Source organism: Mirounga leonina, unplaced genomic scaffold (genome assembly GCF_011800145.1).
Source record: "Mirounga leonina isolate KUSES-001 unplaced genomic scaffold, KU_Mleo_1.0 Mir_173, whole genome shotgun sequence".
Lineage (NCBI taxonomy): Eukaryota > Metazoa > Chordata > Mammalia > Carnivora > Phocidae > Mirounga > Mirounga leonina.
In genome coordinates this window covers 48,302,230-48,326,362 of record NW_023270447.1, presented here as the reverse complement: position 1 = coordinate 48,326,362, position 24,133 = coordinate 48,302,230, and the positions used below count along the sequence as shown (strand labels likewise).

At 41.3% G+C, this 24,133-nt stretch overlaps 1 protein-coding gene across 1 annotated transcript in view; it reads right to left on the bottom strand.

Moving 5' to 3' along the window:
- The window catches only part of DAB1 (DAB adaptor protein 1), a 581,991-nt gene extending 561,865 nt beyond the window's left edge, over window positions 1–20,126 (bottom strand). The window contains exon 1 of the mRNA XM_035018460.1: window positions 20,081–20,126. The gene's annotated coding sequence lies outside the window, so the exon portion shown is untranslated. The remainder of the gene's footprint in view (window positions 1–20,080) is intronic.
- Window positions 20,127–24,133: the final 4,007 nt, after the last annotated feature.

Genomic DNA, 24,133 nt, shown 5'->3' with positions numbered 1-24,133 from the left:
ATGAACCTCATTTAACCTTGATTACATTTTTAGAAGTCCTATCTCTAAGTAGTCTCATTGGGAGTCAGGCTTCAACATACGAATTTTGGGGGAACACAATTCAGCCCATCCCAAACATCTTTAAAACCTGGCTCCAATATCATGCCCTCTGGAAAGCCTTTCCAGATTTTCCCAGGTAAAGTGAACTGTAGTGATTCTCCTATCACACTGCTTATTCCTCTTTATGCCACGCGCTGTACCGTGTTATAATGATCTTTTCTCCGGGCCGTACTCATCTGCTCTCCTGATGCTTAGACTAGGAACTTTTCACCTGGGAGGCTCTCTTCTTTATATCCCCATCACCCAGAAGTGGGTAGGTGCAGCGGGCAGAGCAGGCTTATAAGATGATTCAGCGGTGAAGGATGGAATGTGTTGGGTTTCTCCAAAGAAACCAGCTGAGTATCTTCAAGGCGAGTGAGCAGAAGGCTGGGAGGCTATCAAGTGAAAGGAATGGTTTGACCGACTTTAAGCCCAGATCCAGAACCCAGGCATACAGACCTGAGAAGCAGGACCGAAGTGGGAAGTGCCTGAGTGCAGGAACCAGGCAGCCTCGATTCAAATTCCAGTCCTGTCACTTATGGGCAAGGCATTCAAATGCTCTGAATTACAGTTGCCTTCATAGTAAAGCGGAATAATATGAACTAGTTGGTAGAAGTGTCTGAGTTAAATAAAGAAGCCAGGTAGAGAGCCCACTACAGGATCTGGTACCCAGTGGGTGACTGACTGATGATAGAAATGCCACCACCAAACAGTCTCAAATCTTCCGAAATGCTGCTGAGGTAGTCAGGATGGCGCTCTACAGAGACCTCAAGGACCCCAAAACCCACAAATGATTTGGAAACATCTGACCTGCCAGAAGGAGGCCTTCTAGATCCACCGTTGCAAAGAGAAATTATCACAGCATTACTAATGTTGAGGTTTTCCTTTAAAAATTTACATTAAGCCTCCTTGGAGTTCAAATGAAATGCATTCCCATGATAATACTCAGAGCTTAATGCTCATAACATTTCAGAATAAAAAAAAAATCAGTTCTGTGTTTACTTTGTGCTTATTAAACAGAGAAGAGATGAAAGGAGCAAATAGAAGAAAGACAACCAAGATTATTTCCAATTTCTCGAGATATCCCTTCCACCTGGATGCTTTGATAATGGCACAACAGAGAGCAAAGTCTGGGGTTACACGAAGCTCAAAAACAAGAGGGAGAAAGTCACTCACTTCTGTCATCCAGATGTTTCATTTGTAAGGTAACAAACAGCTAAAGGATCAGGTATCAGAAGAACTGAGTCCAGATTTAAACTATCTTAATTTTCATAGACCTGCACAATCATAGAGTGGGAAGACCTCAAGAGAGTCATCTGGAACTTGTGTAAATTTCAAAACTCCTCATCTTGATTATTTTTGAAAATGACGGAAGAGGAAATTTTATCACCTGCCACAAGAGCCCATTCTGGTGTTCAACAATGCTCACCTCAGAAAAATGCCTCTTAGAGCTAAGTGTTTCTGCTGGGAAAAAATGCAGGTCAATTGTTTCACCCAAAGGGCAGATAATATGGAGTCTATTTATATAAAAGTGACTGGGTAGCTTACTGAACAGAGACAGCAGAGGGTACTCTGACTTTGGAGTCCAAACAACAGGGTTCAAATGTCAGTGCTGGCACTTGCTGTCTGACCTCAGCGTAATACTTCACTTACTTGAGCCCCATTTTCCCCATTTGGACAAAGGAGCCCTAGCCTCCAAGCATGCTAGGTACTCCATGTAAAGGAGCAAGCAGTGAATACCAAATTGTGGTATGACAGTGGTACACTGTGCTCTTTTTAAGTACAGAAATATCCCATGTATTGGTTGGTGTGCTATTTTAATTTTAAAAAAATCTGGAATTTGATTTATTAATATCTAGAGAGCAAGATCAATGGTTCAATTATTCAAATTGTGCGAAAAGACAAGTCTAGACAGCTCCAGGCCTGTGTGAATAGCAATAAGCAACTACATTTGGTCTTGCAAGGCTCCTATTGAAGGAATAATTATTATTGCACTTCAAAGAAAAGAATTTCTGAAAAGTAGAATATGAATGTGATGGTATGGAAATGAGCACAGGTCCTCCTGCATCAGATTTACCAAATATGTACGATGAAAATGGAGAAGAGGAAGACAAGTCAACTGTTTGCTTTGGCAGGGGTGGGGCTGGGGTGGGCCATGTAGCTCCTTATTGACACAAAACATAGTCTTTTTTGGGGTGGGCAGGGGGAAGGAGTTGTTCAAACAAGAATTCCTCTGTAAATATCACATGAGAGAGAGAATTATTTGAAGATGAAACCTGGATTAAAATAGTTAGGGTTAGGCCCTAAGTATCCCCTTCACCATTCTTCTGACTAGTCAGAAAATCACAAGAGCGTCTTCAGCAAGAAAAGCTTGCACCAAAATATGTTTTCAACCCAGGGATGTCATTGACCCACTTTATTTTTTAACTAGCATATATTTAAAAAGAGCAAACAATATTTTCATTTTCAACTTCTGTAACTGATTAGGTTTTCCCGAGTTATATGCTTTTTATATTTTGAATATTTATCTTAATGAATTTTTATTTGCCAATAATTTATATTATAGCTAGAAAGTTTATCTTTTGTAAATTTACATTTTCCCCAATGTTTGTAACAAATTTATGTTTTTGTATTTAAAGTATATTAAATAATTTAGTTTCTTTGAGCTTTTTATTTTATAAATTCTGTGCAGTTTCAAAATAAAATATTAATAGTATGTAAAATAAATACTGAAATAACAGAATTATTATCTTGCTGCAGCATTGTAATCACTAAAATGGAGTTAGCCATTCTGAAATTAATAGGACATTAGGCAGGGAAATGTACTGGGACTCAAAGGAGGGAGCGGTCAACAGCCTAAATCAGCAGAAGAAAAGGGGTCTGACTTTTCTCTCACTCAAGACTGGTACCTTCCCTGCTTAATGTTAGCAGGATATAGGGCCTTCAGGTAGACCGTACTCAGACAGTGGCATCAGGAGAGCTGTCAGACTTATTGATCAGGGAAGTGGGACAATGTGATGTCAGGTATGACAAATATTCCATGATGGGCTTCTAAGGGGACAACCTGCAGGGATAGGAGATGATGGTCTGGAAGTACATGGGAAATAGGGGGGCCAGGCACCTACTCTACCTAAATTACAGATCTGCTGTAAGGATGAAATATTAGGTCACCTCGGGCGCCTGGGTGGCTCAGTCGGTTAAGCGACTGCCTTCGGCTCAGGTCATGATCCTGGAGTCCCGGGATCGAGTCCCGCATCGGGCTCCCTGCTCAGCGGGGAGTCTGCTTCTCCCTCTGACCCTCCTCCCTCTCGTGCTCTCTGTCTCTTATTCTCTCTCTCGCAAATAAAAAAAAGAAAAAAAAAAAAAAAAAGAAATATTAGGTCATCTCTGAGGGCTCCACATTACACACCAGGAATTGTTGTAAGAGGTGGTTAAATGTAGGACTGCATAGCTGTAGAACTCAGCGCAAATTATTTAACCTCGTGTGACTCAATTTTCTCATCTGTACAATGGTGTTAACAACAGGGCACATTGAACTAACACAACGGTAAAAAGAATTATGTGATTAATATATGTCAAGGGTTTAGAATCATCCCTGCTATGTGGTAGGAGTTCAGGATGCTATATGCCTCTCAAGCAAAGTGATTATTAGTATTATCATCTTAAACCTAAGAACTCAGCATATCCCAAGTGAGAGAGTGGTAAAATGAGTTTTAAAAATTATAGCATTTAACTGGCATTTTAAAAACAGAATTTTATAACTATAATACAAAACATCAGTTGAAAATATTAATTTATAAAAATATAAAAAGGAATACTATTCTGGTACAAATTATTAGCAGATAAGTTACTAAAAATAAGCTGTTATTAAAAAAAAAAAAAAGCCAGAAAAGTAAATCTTCTCTTAATGGTGTTTGTGCATAACTTGGTGTGAGTTTAGCATGAGGGACTTGTAGGTTAACATGGGATTAGCACAGCAGAGAAGAGATTTCCGAGTACTCTAGGAGCCTGGAAGCAAAAGGACGGGTGGTGGGTACTTAGCAGAGTGGAGGAAGTTAAGACCCGACTGTCTAGGGTGGGATGGGTAGGAGGCTTGAATGCCAACAATACTCACTAATTCAGCCAGGGGAGTCAGCACCTGGAAGGGAAAGGCAGAGGAAGGTGGAGGCAGAGCTGAAACAGTGGAGAGGAAAACTGGATGAGGGGGGTGATAGAAAGGAAAATGAATTCTTAATTATAGTAAGAGGAAGCCAAGAGGTAATGCCTGAAATTGACAGCAACAGATGTGTGCTATTTAGAAATATGGAGTTAAACAGCAGCAGAAGAAGCTAAAATGATGGGTCTCAGAGCAGTGCGTGTGTAGAACCTAGGGGATTGCTATTTTTCAACAGGAGTTGTAGTTTTAAGCAAATAAAATATGTTTGATTAAACAATGCTTCTTATTATGGTCTTTTACCAGAGTACAGATATGATCAAAATAGGAAAGGTTAGTCATAAGTTTTTCCTAAAGCAGACAGCAATGACTCAGTAAAGGTGCCCTATCTGTATGTTTTGTGGTTAGAAATACTGTTCCCTAAACCAGGCTCAAAACTGTGAACCATGCATGCCAGGAACTGAGTCCCCCAGTCAAACTCTTTATCTCTTCTGTTGTGGTTGCAGCCAGGGAGCAAGATCTTGAGCAGATGTGTCCTTGTGAGGCATGGGCCAGCCTAAGGATGGGGTGGGGTGGAGAAGTGACACTTTCCTAATACAGGGGCTGTCCAACCTGAGCCTGCATCAGAATCATCTGGAGGGCCTGTAAAAACAGGTGCGGTGCTGGGCGCCATCCCCAGAGTTTCTGCTTATGTGGGTCTGGGGCAGAGCCTGAGAATTTGCATTTCTAATAAGTGATCCCAGGTCCCAGGTCATGCTGATGCCACGGGTCCTGGGACCACACCTAGAGAACCACTGGCCCAGTACCAGAAAGCCAGTGTGCGGCAAGGGCAGGCTACATAGGATGGGCTGAGGGAAGAAGCCCGATCCTGGAAAGGGGTTTGAATAGGCTTTGTGCTGTGGGGCGAGGGACAGAGTGAGGAATCTAGGTGCCCTATATATTTCTAAGGCTGGCACTTGATGTCTTTTAATAATCTTTCTAGTGCAGCCCAACACTCCACTTTAAAGAAATGTCTGATTCTCACAATTCAAATAATATGTGCCCAGAATAGAGTTTACCGATGAAAGTCTGAAAAATAGATTCAATTATCCTTCTCCACTATTGACCTAAGCTGTACCATTAGGGCAGCGAGAGAGGTTGCGTGAATCACACATATATTTTACCAGGTATCTAAGAAGAAAGAGAATGGGTACAGAGCAGCAGACCTCATCTGGGCAGAGGGAGAGGGAGAAAGAATTCCAAGCAGACTCCTCGCTGAGCACAGAGCCCGACATGTGGCTCAATCCCATGACCCTGAGATCATGGCCTGAGCCAAAATCAAGAGTCAGATGCTTAACTGACTGAGCCACCCAGGCTCCCTAAGATGATGCTTTCTTTTAAAAACGATTAGGCCATATAACATTTGTCAATATTCTTAATCAACATATTAATTTGCTTTATCAGTCAAAGCTTTCTGTTTCACCAAGGTCTACCGAGATCAGAATTGCAAATATAAACTTAAGGTGTGTCACGGTTAGGGAATCCTGGACCTGGGGCTAATTGAGGCAGTTTGTTCATAAAGGCAGAGAAAGGGAAAGTAAGGAGTGCCCAGCCCAACACCAGCTCTTTGAGGGAGATGGCTTACTGTTGACAGTCAGACTTTTAGGTCAATGGGGTGTGACCCTGGACAAGTTAACAAGAGCTTTGGTTATCTCATCTGTAAAGTGAAGATAATAGTGGTCCATACATCACAGTTAACATAGTATCTGGTACATGGTCTTGTGCTAAAAGGATATGAACTATAATAAGAGATAAAAACAAGCTCTTTGAAGTCAGATTAGGGTTCATATCTTGGCAGTCACCTAGTGGTGGTTCCCTTGGGCAAGTTATTGAAACTTTCTAAGGCGTAGTTGTATTAAAATAGGGATAATATTATGTAATCTTTTAGGATTAGTCCAAGGATGAAATGAAAGCAAGTATGATAGTATGCATATCCCTTGGCAATATTAAGCACTTGGCAAATGAAATTATCACTACATATATGAAATCTAACTCTGATGAATACTAGTTTTCTTCATCTGTGAAAAGAGAACAACTATCTCCCCCATCCTCTTCCAGGTTTTGTTTGAGGCCGAAAGAAGATAATGAATGTGAACAAAATTTCTATTCATCCATTCACTCATTCAACAAGTATTTATTGTGCATCTTTTATGTGTCCAGATTATTCTGAGTGCCAGTAATACACTTGGAAACAAACAAGGATAGAATCCCTGCCCTCATGGAGCTTTTATTTCTGCCGCTAGAGTGGAGGAGGGAAAGATGAGTACACAAACAAATACATGAAATCAGGTAATGGAAAGGATTTAGGGAGAAGTAAGGCCAGGTGAAGAGGATGGGGCTGAGGTGGAGCAGCTGTGCTATTTTGTAGAAATGGTCAAGGAAGAAATAGTCAATAAGCGGCTTCACTTGAACAGAGACGTGAAGGACACAAAGGGGGAGCCAGGCAGGTGTTTGGAGGAGAGTCCAGGTGTGGGGACAGTCTAATATCCCTGGGATAGGAGCATGTCAGGGGTGTTCAAGATGCTGTAAGGAGCCCAGTTTGGCTGGAGCAGCTGAGGGAGGTGGAGTGAGCATACCCTGGATCACTTGGGAATTTATAGGCCATGTGGTATGTACTCAGTTGTGTCCCCTCAAATTCATACATGAAAGCCCCAATGCTCAATGTGATGATATTAGGAGATAGGGCCTTTCTGGAGGTAATTAAGGTTAAATGAGGTCATAAGGGTTGAGCCCTAATCCAATATTCACAACTTTATTGGGTGTTTTTATTTCATATATTTCTATGCTTGCATTTTCTGCTCATTGGTCTTTTGCAGAAATTAGGTATTTAGAATAAGAGTTCAGCCCAGGCGGAATGGGGACACATCCCATTCAGCTGCCCGATTCAGACACAGCAAACACCCTCCCTGGTGGAGATGTTTTCTGTTGGTGATGTCTTCAGCCTCCTCGCGCAGAGATCGTCTGCCCCGGAGGTGAGGGCACAGCAGACAGGGTATGACAGAGGTCCACGCACCTTTCTAAACTGTCCCATGACGTTCTCAGTCCTCAGTGATGGACTTGTGCCCAGAGCTTCCGTTTTGTTCTCAAATTAAATCTCAAAGCAAATTAATGGTGTCCTTATAAGAAGAGCTATCTGTGTGTAGAGAGAGGAAGTGCCATGTGAGGACATAGAGAGAAGGCAGCCATCCACAAGCCAGGAAGAGAGCTCCCACCAGAAACCAAAGTAGCCAGCACCTTGATCTTGGATCTTCTAACCTCTAGAACTTCAAGAAAATAAATGTCTGTTGTTTAAGCCACCCAGTCTGAGGTATTTTGTTATGGCAGCCCCAGGAAATTAAAAACCATGCAAAGACTTCCAGAAGGGCAGCCATTAGAAGGCTTTAAGTAAGGATGGGATGCTTGAAAGGACACTTTTGCTTGGGTGTGTTAAATATGAGGGCAAGGTTGGAAGCTCAGAAGAAATGAGGTAGGAGGTTATTAAAATAATCCAGGAAAATGATGGTAGCTGCTCAGATCAGGGTGGTAGCAGTAGAGAATGGTGAGAAGGGGCTCAATTCTGAATGGAGGTTGAAGGTTGAGCCAGCTCAGCGTGCTTGTGGATGGGATATGGAGTAGGAAAGAAGGGGGGGGGTGTCGTGTCAATGGTGACTCCAGGGTTTTTGGCTGAGCATCTGGAAGACCAGAGTTGTATGCACTAAGATGGGGAAGGCTGTGGAAGGAGTAGCTGGGGTGGATAACAAGAGTTTGATTATTCTTGAAGTTGGAGTTGCCTAGCCAACATCCAGTGGAAATATTTGGGGGTGCAGATGGAATCATGAGTTCTAAGTTCAGGAGAGTGAGAGGGTTAGAGATAGAAATGTGGAAAACATTAGCATATGGATGGCATTTGAAGCCATGAGATAGCATGATAAAATTTCTAAATAATAAAATGTTAAATATTTATAAGGATATGCATAAGTGAGTTGGGGTTTGGTATCTTTCAGTATTCAGTGTCTTTACAGCAATCCCACTTATAGTCTTTCTCCTCTGTACTTTACTAGTAACATATCATGCCACTATAAAACGGGATAAGAGGGGGCACTTGGGTGGCTCAGTCAGTTAAGTGTCTGCCTTTGGCTCAGGTCATGATCTCAGGGTCCTGGGATCAAGTCCTGCATTAGGCTCCCTGCTCAGTGGGGAGTCTGCTTCTCCCTCTCCCTCTGTGCGCATTCTCTCTCTCAAATCAATCAATCAATCAATCAATCAATCTTTTTTAAAAAATGGGATAAGAGGAGACATCTACTCTCTGTCAGTCCTTTGCAAATTGAGTATTTTACTCTTTCCATAAATAACAGGGATGTCCCAGTTGCCAAATCTATTGATAGGTTTGCTTATCAGTTATTCTACATTTAACTGTGTGTTGAGTACTATGCTAGTAACTGGGGAAACAATGAAAAAGATTCACCCAGCTTCAGTGAGTCATGCATTTTCAACACAGTGTGATAAGGGTGATGACAGAGATATGCGCAGGGAATCTTGGAATCTCTGGGGAGGGGGGCCTAAACTGCCTCCCTGGAGCCAGCAAAGGCTTCTTAGAGGAGGTGCCATCTGGTATGAGTTTGAGGCAAAGCGTTGGTATAGTGAGGTTGCAGGGCCAGCCTGAGCACCAGCACAGAGAGGAAAGGGCAGGTTGATGTGTGTTAGAACAACAGGCAGATCAGGAGTTTGGGGATACCAGGAGATGCAGGGGTGATCAACATAGGATGCTGGGACTTCAAATCCCTCTGTCTTCAAATTCTTTCTTATGGAACAAGGGGTTAAATTTCACCTTGGAGGGAGGAGGATGGGAGGGGCTACTGAATGGTTTTAACAGGGGAAGTGTTTGCAAATTAGTAATGGGGGTCAGATTCATTTAAGGAAATAACCCCAAAGGGGGGAAATTTTTGTGTATGAAGGAATTTTCATGTATTACCAACAAAAGTGAAATATTGCAAGGAAATCGACCTTCAGCAATGTGGAAATGACTAAATGAATTACAGTGGATCCACCCAATAGTAGTCCATTTACTCGATGGAATAATACTCAGTTATTTAAAGTGATTGATATGAACAGTATCTTGCACCGTAAGAAATGCTTATGATATTAGTGAAACAAACAAACCAGACTTTATATTTATATGTATAATCTGATAACAGTCATATAAAATACATCTACATAAAGACTGGGAGAAACACACCCAAATGATGGATCATGGTTATTTTTTGTTTGTTCTTTTCTCTTACTTCTCAACATCATGTAATATGTTTAGATTAGTTTTAAAATTAAAATTAATGAATATATAAACAATCAAAAAGTTGCTTACAAAAGCATGACATTTTGGTTACTTTTCATTAATAAAAACAATCTATCATGTGTGATAACTTTATTAGAGTTAAATGAGGAGATCAAACTCAGTGTTTGTATAATTTTCTTTGTATGCAGGACAGGTTTTCCGCAGTCCTGGGTGAGAAGTGTCAGAGACGTGGCTGGGACCTGCTGAGAAAGCGCATCCTCTGAGAGGGTGAGCCAGCCACACTCTGCTCCAGACTCTGGCACACAAACCATTCCTTTCTTGGTGCTCTCCGTTTCGGTCTGGCACAAATACTGCTCTTGTTACAACTCAGCTTAGTTTTGACCTCATCTCCATAATCTGCAGTGCCGAAGGGTGGGGGCAACAGTTCAGGACTGTCTCCCATTTTCTGATCCACAGGGATTAAAGATACAGCTCCTCCTCTGGAGGAATCTGCCTAGTCCCTGAGGAAGACACCAAAGCAGGTAGGGAATGGGCTTCTGGAAGGGGTCTGATAGGTAGGAGTCCACCATATGGTAAAGGCAGGATAGGACATTCCAGGTAGAAGAAAATAATTACAGGCCCGTGCATGCATGCGTGCGCCCGTGTGTCTGCTGAAAGGTGGGAATGGCAGAGAGAGGAGATTCTACAGATAAATTTGAGAAGTTAGGACAGGGCCAGATTATGAAGACCTTTAAAGTCTCCATTAAGGCACTTTTCCAATTCCACTTGGCAAAGGAGAGCCACTGACAAGTTTTCAGCAGAGGAGTGCCCTTTTTATCTCTGTAGTTAGCAGGTTACTCAGAGAGTGATGCAAAAGAGGGTTTGGAAGGAGTGAGACTAAAGGCTAAGCACTTATGATACTCATAAAACAATGTGACCTTGAGCAAAGGCAATGGCAGCTGAGAGTCATGCTTTCATTGAACGAATACCTTCTCAGCATCTGCTATGAGCCACCCATTGTGCTAGGCACTGGGGATGTACTGCAAAAGGGGAGACAGGTCCCTGCCCTCAGGGAGCTTATAGTATAATGCATTGGAGAGGGAAGGAAATGTTTCAGTATATTTCAGAGACAGAATCGAGCTGTACTTTCAACATTCCCTTCAGTGCTGAAAGGATGAACTCTACAAAGTCCAGCAGAAATCACACTTGATAGGCCATCTTTCCAAAGCCTACAACATTCATTCTTCTAATTGCAGCTAGAAGAAAGTCCCCATAAATACACTGGAAAAGACAGGCATGGAGGGCATGGGCTTTCTCCCTGGCATGTGAGGTCTGACGTACTTGGTTTGAGTAGTTCCATCAAGGGCCACGTAGGTCTGCAGAAGCATGAGAGGGAAGGAGTAGAGGCTCGTCGGCAAAAGGAGAAGAATGGAGAAGCAAGTCACATGAGGTTCAGGCTCAGCTCTGCGTAGCATTTGCTACGTGATTTAACACAAGTTACTACCTCGCTTGGAGACTCAAGTTCTTCATCTGTCAAAAAGGAAATGGCAGTAGATAATCTCTGAGATCCCTTCTAGCCCTAGAATGTCCTGATGCCACTTTTTTTTTCTTAAAATTTCTAAATGAAGGAGTATGTTTCCAGGAATGTAATGCCCTCTTATTCATGTTTTTTTTTTATTTGACTGTGTAACACCAACTTATATTTCTATAACTATTTATACTTTACCAAATATTTTCACCTGTATATTACCACTTGCTTGTCACAATCACCTCTAACTTCCATTTTTACAGGTGAGGGGATTGTGGCTGCATGAGCAAGAGAGGAAAGAGACAGAGGAAACCAAGTCCACACAGACAAGTGTCAAAGTGAACATTAAGTCAGGTTTTTAGTTCCAAAGTGGTTCTTTTATCCACTTCAAAAAGCTCAATGCATTAACCCGAGAGCCTATTCCCCTGTTCCAATCAATCCATGTTTAGGATTTAACAACTCAAACAGGATGTTAGGTAAGTCAAATTGGTTCAGCACCAAGAACTCACTAAAAGAGAAGAATGACTACATTTTATTGAACCTAATCTGTAAGCCATCTGGAAGCATTACCTTCAATGGGACACCCAGAACTAGTGTCTCCAGTTAAGAGATGCTGATAAATAAAGACACCAGCATTTCAGGAACATTAAAACTGAGTGTTAAACACAGAAAGGTGAAAATCTAGGGGCACACAAGCTCTGGATGGTCTTTTTATTTCCCCTGGTAATGTTCACAGGAAGATACATGCTTGGCCTCAACAAAATTGGCTGTCAAATAAAATTCCTATAGAAATTTCCTTTAAGAGAATCATTTTGCAGCAAATTTAGACACTCTCACAATATTTGGTGCCTAGGTAGATTAATCCTGATGACTTGCATTCAAACTCATTCCTGGCATTAGTGAGTTTCACTAAACTATGAATGTGAGTTTTAATTTTCTCATCCCTAGACATGAAAAGAATTTCTTCTAAGGTTGCTACAGGGGTAAAACTAGCAACACGAGGCCTGAGGGGAGAGGCGGGGTAGATGGGGAAGGGTGAGTTCACTGCAGAAGAGCCAGCCAGCAGTTTTCTGCTTTACCTAAGACTTGGTCTCATTCCCTCTCCCGACATTCTGACATTCTTACACTGGCTTCCCTGGGGATGTATCCCAAAGTTGAGTGGTGTAACTCTCTCCCAGTTCCCTCTCTGTGTGGTTCAGTCCATCCTGGATGATCTCTGAAGAATACATGTGTGAGGCCCATTTGTCTACCATCTGTTCAGAAGAGATCTTGTGAAAGTCTGTTTGTACCCAAATTTTCTTCTCTACCTTATTATCACTATCTATCACCCCTCCTTCTCTCCAAGAAATCTTTAGGGAGCATCTACTCAATTGTAGGCTCTGAAGGTTAGGGAAATAGTGGGCAGATCACAGATTTCAGCCTGTCTGGGTTCAATGATTTCTTTTTTAATTCTTAGAGTTAGAGGTTAGAAATAAAGATTTGGAAAAAATAAAAAATCCAAAAAACCATGGACCTGGCACTATAGAACATAAAGAGTAAGAAAAGGGGCGCCTGGGTGGCTCAGTTGGTTAAGCGACTGCCTTCGGCTCAGGTCATGATCCTGGAGTCCCGGGATCGAGTCCCGCATCGGGCTCCCTGCTCAGTGGAGAGCCTGCTTCTGCCTCTCTCTCTGCCTGCCTCTCTGCCTACTTGTGCTTTCTCTCTGTGTGTCAAATAAATAAAAAAAATCTTAAAAAAAAAAAAAAGAGTAAGAAAAGAATGCAAACAGACAAGTATGCACACCATGTTAAGTGATTTCATAAAGAATTTCCCCATTGGGGGCGCCTGGGTGGCTCAGTTGGTTAAGCGACTGCCTTCGGCTCAGGTCATGATCCTGGAGTCCCGGGATCGAGTCCCGCATGGGACTCCCTGCTCGGCAGGGAGCCTGCTTCTCCCTCTGACCCTCCCCCTCTCATATGCTCTCTGTCTCTCTCATTCTCTCTGTCTCAAATAAATAAATAAAATCTTAAAAAAAAAAAAAAGAATTTCCCCATTCCCCAAAGGAGGCAGACATGTTCACAAAGGATTGTTGCTGGTCTTCTTCACCCATGGGAAACTGATTCCCTAACCCTTAGGGGTCTACTCTGACATAACTTGTCCCAAGCAGTGGGGGCCTGGGGTTGACCAGATGCCCTGGCAGCCTCATTATGTTTTCTTGTGCCACTCTGAAATAACAAGATCCCCTTCCACAGGCCTCCCTCTATTCTAGTTCTTTGCTCTTGGTCTGTGCTTATTATATATCCACTCCCTCCCTCCAACCCCTGATCTCTTATCAACCCTCGGTGTCTTCTGGTGCAAATTCATTTTCTCCCCAACACTAAAAATAAGAATCCTCATGTTACAACTCCATCCGTTGCCTGCAGATAACATTCAGCTCTTCACACGCAGGCAGACCTTCTCCAGCTGTGCCAATTGAATCCTGTTCTGTTGCTTCATTCATTTTGAATAGGATACCTTTGGCAGGTGAGGTGTTATGAACATCAACATGTTAAATCTCTGGTAAAGTAATTCTCCTGCTCATTTTTTTCTCCATTTCATTTTGTCCAGGATGCTGTCATAATGTCTACTGATATTCCCAGACTTTCCCCTTGAGTTCCTTGGCAATTCATTAACACACGCACCCATCCAACAAACACTTGCTTGAGGACCCACCATGTGCCAGTCATGGCGTTATAGCACTCCTTTGATCCTCATGAGAAGGCAGGGTGTGTGTGCATGAGTGTGTTTGTGCATGCGTGTGCACACATGCAGCGAGGGGGAGGGTAAGCCAGCTACTTCTTCAACTTTGGTTGTTGTTCAATGATAAATGTGTGCAGGGGAGCAGGGTGAGGGATGGCCACAAATGTGGCTTTCAGCTGTCACACACATCCTCCACGTCTTTCTGTGGCAGCCACATACCTGCCAATTACAGAGGTTTTTCTAACCGTTCAGGTTTGTGAGCTCATAATTTGTTGCCCATGCTGCACTGAAGAATAGGATGGTCCCAGAGTCATCTGTCCCACTCACATGGAAAGCCTCCTCTGCCAGAGAGGACAGAGAGGCTTTTTCTTTGAATGGATATCTACGTTATGCATTCATAACAGTTTCATTTGTAGGTTCTTGATTTTATCACTTGGTTGTGTCACTTTTTAAAACTCGCTTCATTATAACTTTGAGCTCCTTTTTGTAGTCATCTTGATAATAGGTTGTTCTGTCCTGTTCTACTTTTTGCATTTGATTTTTATTGGTTTTAAACTCTGGTTCAAACAAGAGAAATTTTTAGTCATTCTTTCATATTTAAGTGTTTTGCCCTTTTTGGTCGGCTCTGTAATATTTTTTATAAGTGATTTTGATCTATATACCCATCTTAAAAGGATTTCTTCAACCGAAATCTTCAAGAAACAATTTAGACAAAAAGTTACCATGGTAGACCCTGAATAGTATAAGAATTTAGGTTACAGCTATTTCAAGGTATTTATTTTCATTAAAAAATAAGAGTGCCCTGATTGGCTGCTGTCTTGTGAATTTTATGGTTCAATATCTGATCATAATTGGCATTTCATTAACCTATGTGTGAGTTAATCTGAGACTGGGAAAACAGATATCAAGAACAAAGGGCCTCAAACATCCAGAGCTGCTCAGGAATCACTGGACTCACAGGGGGCCTGAGAACAGGCAGGTCAGGTATTAGTAGACCTATTTTACAGCTGAAGAAACTGAGGCCCTCAGAACTACATAACAAGCAGACTCGTCAGCCCCCTGTGGCGGCAGAAGACGAGCACAGGTGTTTCAATTCTAAATTCTGTGCTTCCCTCCCACTATATCACACTGTGCCTTGTAAACATTCAGAATCAAGGTTTTGTCTTCACAAGGCATGAGGAGGATGAAGAGGAGCTGGGTCTGAGGAAATGGAATGGCTAGGACAGCCTCTCTAGTACATTCATATTTATAGGGTTAATTTCATGAAAAGTCTGATTCTGAAGCTTCAAAAGGTGAGAAACCAGAGAGAAAAAAAACTTCAGTGGGTGAGGTCACAGCAATGAGTTTATGCAAGCATTTCAAGTTGAGAGGGGCAGAAATCCTAAGGAGAAAGTGAGACAGACCCTGGGCTGAAAAACAACATTTTTGGCTTACAAACGTAATTTCTTTTGGGTCATATCACAGAAAGAGGAATGGTGGCTGGGAGGTAGAACAGGAAAGGGCAGCTTAGGAGCTGCTGTATCAGGTGGGGATCAACCACAGAAGCAGAAACAAGTACTGGTAGATAGACACACATACCCAAACCCATATATAATCTTCTAGTGCTTGGTTCTGTTCTTCTGATAAATAAATACTATATATATATATATATAATATATATATATATAATATATATATATAATATATATATATATAATATATATATGATATATATTATTTATAATATTATATATGTAAAATAAATATATATGTATTATTTATTTAAAGAGGAATTTGACCTTAAGCAATTGTGGGAACTGGTTAAGCAGTCTGTATGTCTGCTGGATCATGTCTGATGCTAGAGCTTGAAGTCCACTGGGCAGGCAGTTAGGAAAAAAAGGTGGATATAAATAATGGGGATAATCAGGAGCAGCCTGGAACCCATAAGCTTGTGCTGAAACTCCATGAAAACTAACTGGAGCCTTGGCTTTCACTGCTTCCCAGCTTGTCAGTGTAGATGAGCTGCTGCAGCCAGGGCCTTTTCTCAAGTAGCTAAACACACATCTGGATGAGGAGTTGGAGAAGCCAGAGGAGGATCTGGGGAAAAGGGAGAGCAGTCGCGGGCCCAGATGCAGCTTTGTGCCGACAAGGTGAGTCAGCAGATCGGCAACCACACGTGCACTGCAGAGGGCTGCGGCTTCCCTTCTATCCTCCAGTGTCCCAAGAATCTGCTCCGTGTTCCACCCTACCTGGAAACATACAGGAAACTGAATTCTGAGTAAGGCAACTCAATTCAGACACACTGGCATATTACAAACCACCATACTATCTGGAAGGAATATTGTATCTGGGGCAGGGTTGACTTAGATGCTCTCCAGATGCCCAGCAGAAGCTCAGGGAGCCCAACAGGCCTTCTGACTGTTCGGCACCCAGGTCACTGTCTGGCCACGGAAGGCTTCCTGTGCACCCACACGTTTAGCTGCTTTCAATGCCTTCATCACTAGGGATGTCCATTTTCTAAACCCAGCCCAAGAATGGGAGAGTGTCTTTCTAGCGTCTCCCTTCCTTGTTGCAAAGATCAACACTTCTGCTTTTTACATTTCAAGGATTTATATATATCCTGATATATTATTATAAGCAACAGCCGCTAACATTCATTGACAATATATAATGTGCCAGACTCTCTCACATTCACTCTCTCATTAAATTCTTATAATGATCTTGTAGGAAAAGTATTGTTACCTTAAATTTACTAATGTGAAAATTCAAGCTTAAAGAAGTGGATTTGTTCGATGTCAGACAGCTGTTATCTGTTGGAGCAGAGATTCCAATCTAAGACATTTCGGTTTGGAAAGCAACATGACCACCATAAAAAATACAGATACAGAAAGCTGCCATGTGGTTAAGAAGGCATTCAAAGTTTTTACAGTTGAACCCCTTAGTATCAAGAATCTCCTATGTCCAACTAAGTTGAAGGATGTGTGATTTTTTAAAAAATTTTATTGTATTATGTTATGTTAGTCCCCATATAGTACATGATTAGTTTTTGATGTAGTGTTCCATGATTCATTATTTGCGTATAACACCCAGTGCTCTATTCAATATGTGCCCTCTTTAATACCCAGAAGAGGAAAAGTAGAAGGGTAAATAGAATCTGAGAAAATAAAACAAACAAGGAGGCAAACAGGAGGCACCAAAGAGATGAATTCACAAAGGAAGATAAAAAGGAAGAAGACTAGTATGAAAAAAATTTCCTGTCTTATTACTATCTCACTATGATGACATGATGGCTGTAAATGAATTCAAATGGACACATGTAGTTAACACAATAAATAGAGAGCCAATAGCTCAGTTATGTCAACTGGTGGCTTTCAAGCAGTTTTAAAAGCTAAGTGGCATAAAAGCTCCAAAGAACACCAAGGAATGGGGACAGTAGTTTTAGCAATTATTCAGAATTGTGTCCCTGGAGATGCCTTCTTGCATGCTCGGGATGAGTCACTGCAGGCCTGGCTAATGAAAATAGGCAGGCAGTCCTTCAAGTCTACTTCCAGGAGACCACAATAGCACAGGAGCCTTGGAAAATCACTGAGTGCATGCTGGGGTACAAAACTCCGGTTGCCGAGGAAATGTAACAGGCCAAGTGTGCAGCTCTCAAGTCAGCATCTGCAACGTGCAGCTGAGTGGCTCTGGTTTCGTGTGGCTGGGAGCAGCTGCTTGGTGCAATGCCCAGACTCAAACCCCTGCTCACCCAGCACAGTGTTGCTCATCCTCTGAGGCATCTTCCCTCTCAGCACTGACTCCAGCATTGCTCTTCTGGCCTTTTTGTCTGGTCTGTATGATCATTGTTTACCTCTCTGAGCTCCTTGAGCAGAAGGTCTGTACCCTGCATTTTCCCACATTTCTATTAACGACATTACAAGCACCTCGGGAACGCTCTACAGCTCAGTCACTCTTCAAAGTGCACGGCCCCCAACTATGTGAAAGCCTGGAGTTCCTTCCTTTCCAAGGTCTCTCAAAGTTCTCTGTTCTTCTCTGTTTCCATTGACCCTGCCCTCGTTTATCTTCTCATCATCTCTTTCTAGGAATAGATGAATAATCTTCAAACATCTCTTCCACCACCTTCAATGCATGATTTGTCTTTGTTTCAAAGGGACAGGACTTTCTTGAATTGGAGACATGGTACTTAGGACTGCTCCCAGAGGTGAACATCTAGGCCTCCAACTCCCTCCAAAGCTATGCTTCACTTTTTTTTTTTTTTTTTTAACACCATATGAACTGTTTCTCCCCAAAGCCGTGCTTCCTTCTTTGGCCTGTTGATTCACCCTCCCCAAATGAACAAGCCAGAAGAATCCTGCAGAGCCCTTCAACTTTGACCCACATAGGAACATAGATCACTGAGCAACCCCTGTGTTTAAAAAGCAAGACTTTTTAAACAACAAAACATACCAATAGGTGATATGGCTACTACACACCCATATATTTCCACCCTTCAAAGCTCTTTTGGATACACGGTCCTTAACAATCAGAGAAGATGGATATCATTGTTCCCATTGTATAAATAATACAACAGAGGCTGGGAGCATGATGGCTTATGCCACATCTCACAGCTGGTTGGTAGCAGAGTTCAAGAATAAAACCTTGAATTCCCAGTCTAGGGAAGGCACACATCTGAGAAAGCTTTTACTCCATTATTCTGAGTGTTTACTGATTTTAAACTTTTAAGTCATCACACATCTATATATTTTCAACCTCTGTCTATAGGCAGAATGCATTAGAGAGATTTGTTAGACAGGCAATCTAGAAAAGATGACTGTTTTCAGAAATTACTGCTCCCCAGTTCTCCTTAGGTAGAAAACCTTAATTTGTCTTTCCAAATTCACTCCACCTCAGAGAATAGCTTTGTGGATGGAAAAGCAATAATAAAAGACCAAACTCAGTCCAGCTGCAAATGATCAGCCTCTTCTCTCCATTGTGGTAAATTACAGGCTTCCCTCAGGTCCGAGGCTGCTTATGTGCCTGGTGAGCTGGTCTGAATAACTTGGCCAACTACAGGGGAGAGTGCCCCCCCTTCATCCCAGCCCCCATTTCTCATTTAACTCTACTCATTAGAGGAGGCTGGGGCACAAGCCAGGTTAACATGTCAATAAGTCACCAAGGAAATGCAAAAATTGACAGCTGAGGAATCCCAGCTCCCAGTCTTCTCCACTACAGAAACCCTCACAAAACAGGTTTCTCAGCCTCCTTGTCAGGTCACTTAAATGAGTAGTGACATTTGAGTCCCAGAGAGTAATTAATTTCCTCTGTCTCCAATAGCACCTCATATTTTTAATGAATTTTTACAAGTCTCAGATCCTCCAGCTTCCCAGCTCCCTCCCGAGTCCCATTGTTCCCCAAGGTCCCATAACGAATAGCTCCCACTCCTATTTGCCTTGCAAACTCACATAAACTGGAAATGATAAATACATTATCTGGGCTTTTTAATGGACCATTGTTTAATTTTCAATGCTTGTCTGGTTGGGGAAGAGATGAATATTACCTTGTGGAGAATAAGATTTCTATTCCATTTAAGAGGGGGCTGGGGGTAATCTATGGCAGGAAAACAACACTCTGTTCATCCTAATAGGCAGTGCTAATTAAAAGTGTTCCGAAGGGACATCCATCTACCAGTCTGTGATTCATTCAGCATTATCCTTGGTAAACAAGAAATAGATACTGCAATGAATGCTTCTAATTTGTCAAAAGAATAGGCATTTTCAATTGTGCCTTCTTGGCTCCCGGTATGAAGTAGAGATTTCAGTGTCGCCATCATTTAAAAGTTTAGGACCTCAAAATAACAGTACTTGCTCCTCAAGCTTGTAAATCTCCAAGTCTGTTTTCTATGTAGAAATATTTATCTTACATATATGGTTTGACTTCAGTCTCAACAATTGAGAACGGTTCCTCTGTTGGTAAATATATTAAAACAGAGGGCATTTGAGGAGAGCTAATATAGTTGTGTTTGAAATCAAACCAATTTGAGACCACCTACTGGGAGAGGCAAAAAATCCAGACAGGAAAACTTGAGACTCCTAATGATGCTTACTAGGTGCTTAAAGAAAAGAAGAAAGGGAATCCATATTCCCTTTCTCTAACCGCAAACACAAAGTAGACCAGAGAAAAGCCACCCTAAGCTGCTATTCCCAAAGGCTCCATGAGCTCTCCAGGGGGTTTTAAGGAGGAACACAAAACACAAAAACCACCACTTGAAGAGGACTCAGACACATTTGTGAACCATCTTCCCAGAGAGGAAGATTTCTCTGATACCAGCGAGAGTCAACCAGCCTCAAATATTTACCTTTGTGTTGTGCAAAAGAGTCCCTCACTCATGAAGATTTAGAGCCAGGGTTCACCACCATGTCTTGCTGGATGCTGAAAACAAATAAAGCAAGATGTTTAAAAAAGTAAACAATCATTTAATGGTCTTGTTTTTCTACCCTCTCTTTCATTTAAGAAACATTTACTAACTTCCTATGATATACCAGGCACTGGAAATACAGAGGGGGATAAAACAAAGACACCACCACCAACAAAAGAAACCCACAAAGACAGCCCATTTTAAGTACTCCGCAAGAGGGGGTACACAATGCCTCTAAGGATCAGGATATATGTGTGTGTGTCAGTGGGTGTCTCTTCCCCAGGAACATGCATGTACACGTTCACATGCATATCTACACATACACAGTAGTGTGTAGGAAATTTTTTTTTTAAGATTTTATTTATCTGAGAGAGAGCATGAGACAGGGAAGGGCCAGAGGGAGAAGCAGACTCCCCACTGAGCAGGGAGCCCAATGCTGGGCTGGATCCCGGGACTCTGAGATCATGACCTGAGCCGAAGGCAGCCGCTTAACCGACTGAACCACCCTGGTACCCTGTGTGTAGGAATTTTTAAAGAACTTCTCCAATTTGTAATTCATCTGACTCTCTTAAAGGCTTGAGCTCTGCCTTGAGATCAGTAAAGAAGAGGGCATGGAGAAAATGTCAATTGTCTTAAAAGTGATCATAGCCTTTAATTTGTAATTCACCTTTAGAATTCCTTCTCAAGGAAACAATCATGAATGCAGGCCAATATTTATGCACACAGATTATCATCACAATGTTATTCGTAAGAGGGAAACAACCCATATAGGAAATGATAAAGTGAATGTTACTTATTTCTACATGGAAGAATATTATGCACATATAAAAATAATTTTAAAAATTTTCAGGATATGAGAAAATATGTATAATAAAATTATAAAATTTGAGTGCATCCATGTAGAAGTTGGTTTTAAAAAATATACCAACTGTTGGGGCGCCTGAGTGGCTCAGTCGTTAAGCGTCTGCCTTCGGCTCAGGTCATGATTCCAGGGTCCTGGGATCAAGCCCCGCGTCAGGCTCCCTGCTCAGCAGGGAGTCTGCTTCTCCCTCTCCCATTCCCCCTGCTTGTATTTCCTCTCTCGCTGTGTCTCTCTCTGTCAAATAAATAAATAAATAAAATCTTAATAAAAAAAAATATACCAACTGTTAACAGTGGCTCTCTGTAGCATGATTGTAGGTTATTTTCCTCTTGTCTTTACGCTTTCCAAGTTTTCTACAAAGATCATGCATTATTTTCTAGACAGTAAGTAAACATACAAATAGAAGTTTCAGGTGCAACATCACCATTTCTGTGTCACTTCTCCTGCATGCCCCTATTAAATGGAAGACTCCATGCTCTCCAGCACCAATTCCAATCTGCAGGTAACACTGCACTGGGATTGTCCATTTCCACCTCTGCCTCTCTCTAGCCTTAGTAACCCTTATTTCAAGTTCATGGTCACCACTTAATGTTTGCTGCATAAAAGAATGAACGACTATATGAATGAATGAATGAAGACTTAATAAATGGAACAACTTGATGAAAATTACATTAAGAAAAGTGTTCATTCAAAATAATTGGTGACAATAAAAGTTAAGTTCCATATGGATTCACAGAAGATAGAAGAAGATGGAAAGCAGAGAGAGAATCATTTTTAAGGGAAGACAGTGAAACTGAAAAAAAAAAAAAGAGAGAGAGAAACTCAACATAATGGAATATCACAGCCTAGTGATCTTCCAATATATTCCAAGACCAAGAATCTGCTTAAGGCAGGAATATTTATCTAGTAACAACATCCCATTATGGCAACTATTTTACATGTTTGGATTTACATGTACATACACTAAGTAGATACTTGTTATTAGTTTTAATCAGCAAGGGCTGGCTGACTCCCTACTCAAAGAAAATGAAAACTAAAGGATAGATTATTGTAATGTTTTATACAAATTCAATTTAGTTTACTCATAAAACTAGTGAAACAGACCCAGGATATTAAGTTATAGTTATATTTTTTTCTGGAGGTAGATCTGGTTTGAATCTCATCTCTCTTTTATGAGATGGAAAATCTTGGACAAGTTATTTGACCTCTGTCAGGCTCAGTTTTCTTACATATAAAATGGGATAATAATAACACCAACCTGGTAGGGTTATTGAAGGAAACAAAATGAGAGAAAGCATGACATTCAAAATAGACTTCAAGCTCGAACCTGGAGCTTCTTAAAATTTTTTGTTTATTTATTTTTTTATTATGTTATGTTAATCACCGTACATTACATCATTAGTTTTTGATGTAGTGTTCCATGATTCATTGTTTGCGTATAATACCCAGTGCTCCATTCAGTACGTGCCCCCTCTTTAATACCCATCACCAGCCTAACCCATCCCCCCACACCCCTCCCCTCTAGAACCCTCAGTTTGTTTCTCAGAGTCCATAGTCTCTCATGGTTCGCTCACCCTCCGATATCCCCCCCTTCATTTTTCCCTTCCTAGTATCTTCTTTTTTTTTTTTTAACATATACTGTATTATTTGCTTCAGAGGTACAGGTCTGTGATTCAACAGTCTTACGCAATTCACAGCACTCACCATAGCACATACCCTCCCCAATGTCTATCACCCAGCCACCCCATCCCTCCCACCCCCACCACTCCAGCAACCCTCAGTGTGTTTCCTGAGATTAAGAATTCCTCATATCAGTGAGATCATATGATACATGTCTTTCTCTGATTGACTTATTTTGCTCAGCATAATACCCTCCAGTTCCATCCACGTCATTGCAAATGGCAAGATTTCATTCCTTTTGATGGCTGCATAATATTCCATTGTATATATATATATACACCACATCTTCTTTATCCATTCTTCTGTCAATGGACATCTTGGCTCTTTCCATAGTTTGGCTATTGTAGACATTGCTGCTATAAACATTGGGGAGCACATACCCCTTCATATCACTACATTTGTATCTTTGGGGTAAATACCCAGTAGTGCAATTGCTGGGTTGTAGGGTAGCTCTATTTTCAACTTTTTGAGGAACCTCCATACTGTTTTCCAGAGTGGTTGCACCAGCTTGCATTCCCACCAACAGTGTAGGAGGGTTCCCCTTTCTCCGCATCCCCGCCAACATCTGTCCTTTCCTGACTTGTTAATTTTAGCCATTCTGACTGGTGTGAGGTGGTATCTCATTGAGCAGAACCTGGAGCTTTTAACATATACCAGTCTTCCATTTTATTATGTGCCCTGGCATATGTTGAACACTGCACAAATATGATCTCATTTCATCCTCAGAATAGTTGTTATGAGGAGGTACTACTTTTCTACTTTATAAACTTTTATTTCCGTAATGTTGGTAGTACTGTCCCCTCTTTCATTTCTGATTTTAGTTATTTGAATCTTCTCTTTTTTCTTAATTAATCTAGCTAGAAGTTTGCAAGTTTTGTTGATCTTTTTGAAGGCCAACTCTTGGTTTTGTTGGTTTCCTCTATTTTTTTTAATTTGAATTCAATTAGCCAACATATAGTAGTATATCATTAGTGTCAGATATAGAGTTCAATAATTGATCAGTTGCATATAACACCCAGTGCTCCTCACATCATGTGCCTTCTTTAATGCCCATCACCCACTTACCCTATCCCCCTACCCACCTCCCCTCCAGCAATCCTGTTTGTTTCCTATAGTTAAGAGTCTCTCATGTTTGTCTCCATCTCTGGGAAGATATCCTCTATTTTAAAAAAAATTCTATTTATTTCTATTTTATCTCATTTTTCCACTTTGAAGATGAGAAAACTGATGACCAATTTTAAATAGTTATTAAGTATCTGAGTCAAGATTCAAACCTCGAACGTTAGGTTCCAAAGCCTACTCTCATTAAGTGTTATGAAAAGAAGGTACTGAATCTGGGTTTGCACCAAGTCATGATTAACAACAAAATTCAGTTTATAATTTTGCTATGTCACACCATATTATTTGATATGCTACAGCTTGAACTTTATTCCCTGCCAGTCACACTTAAG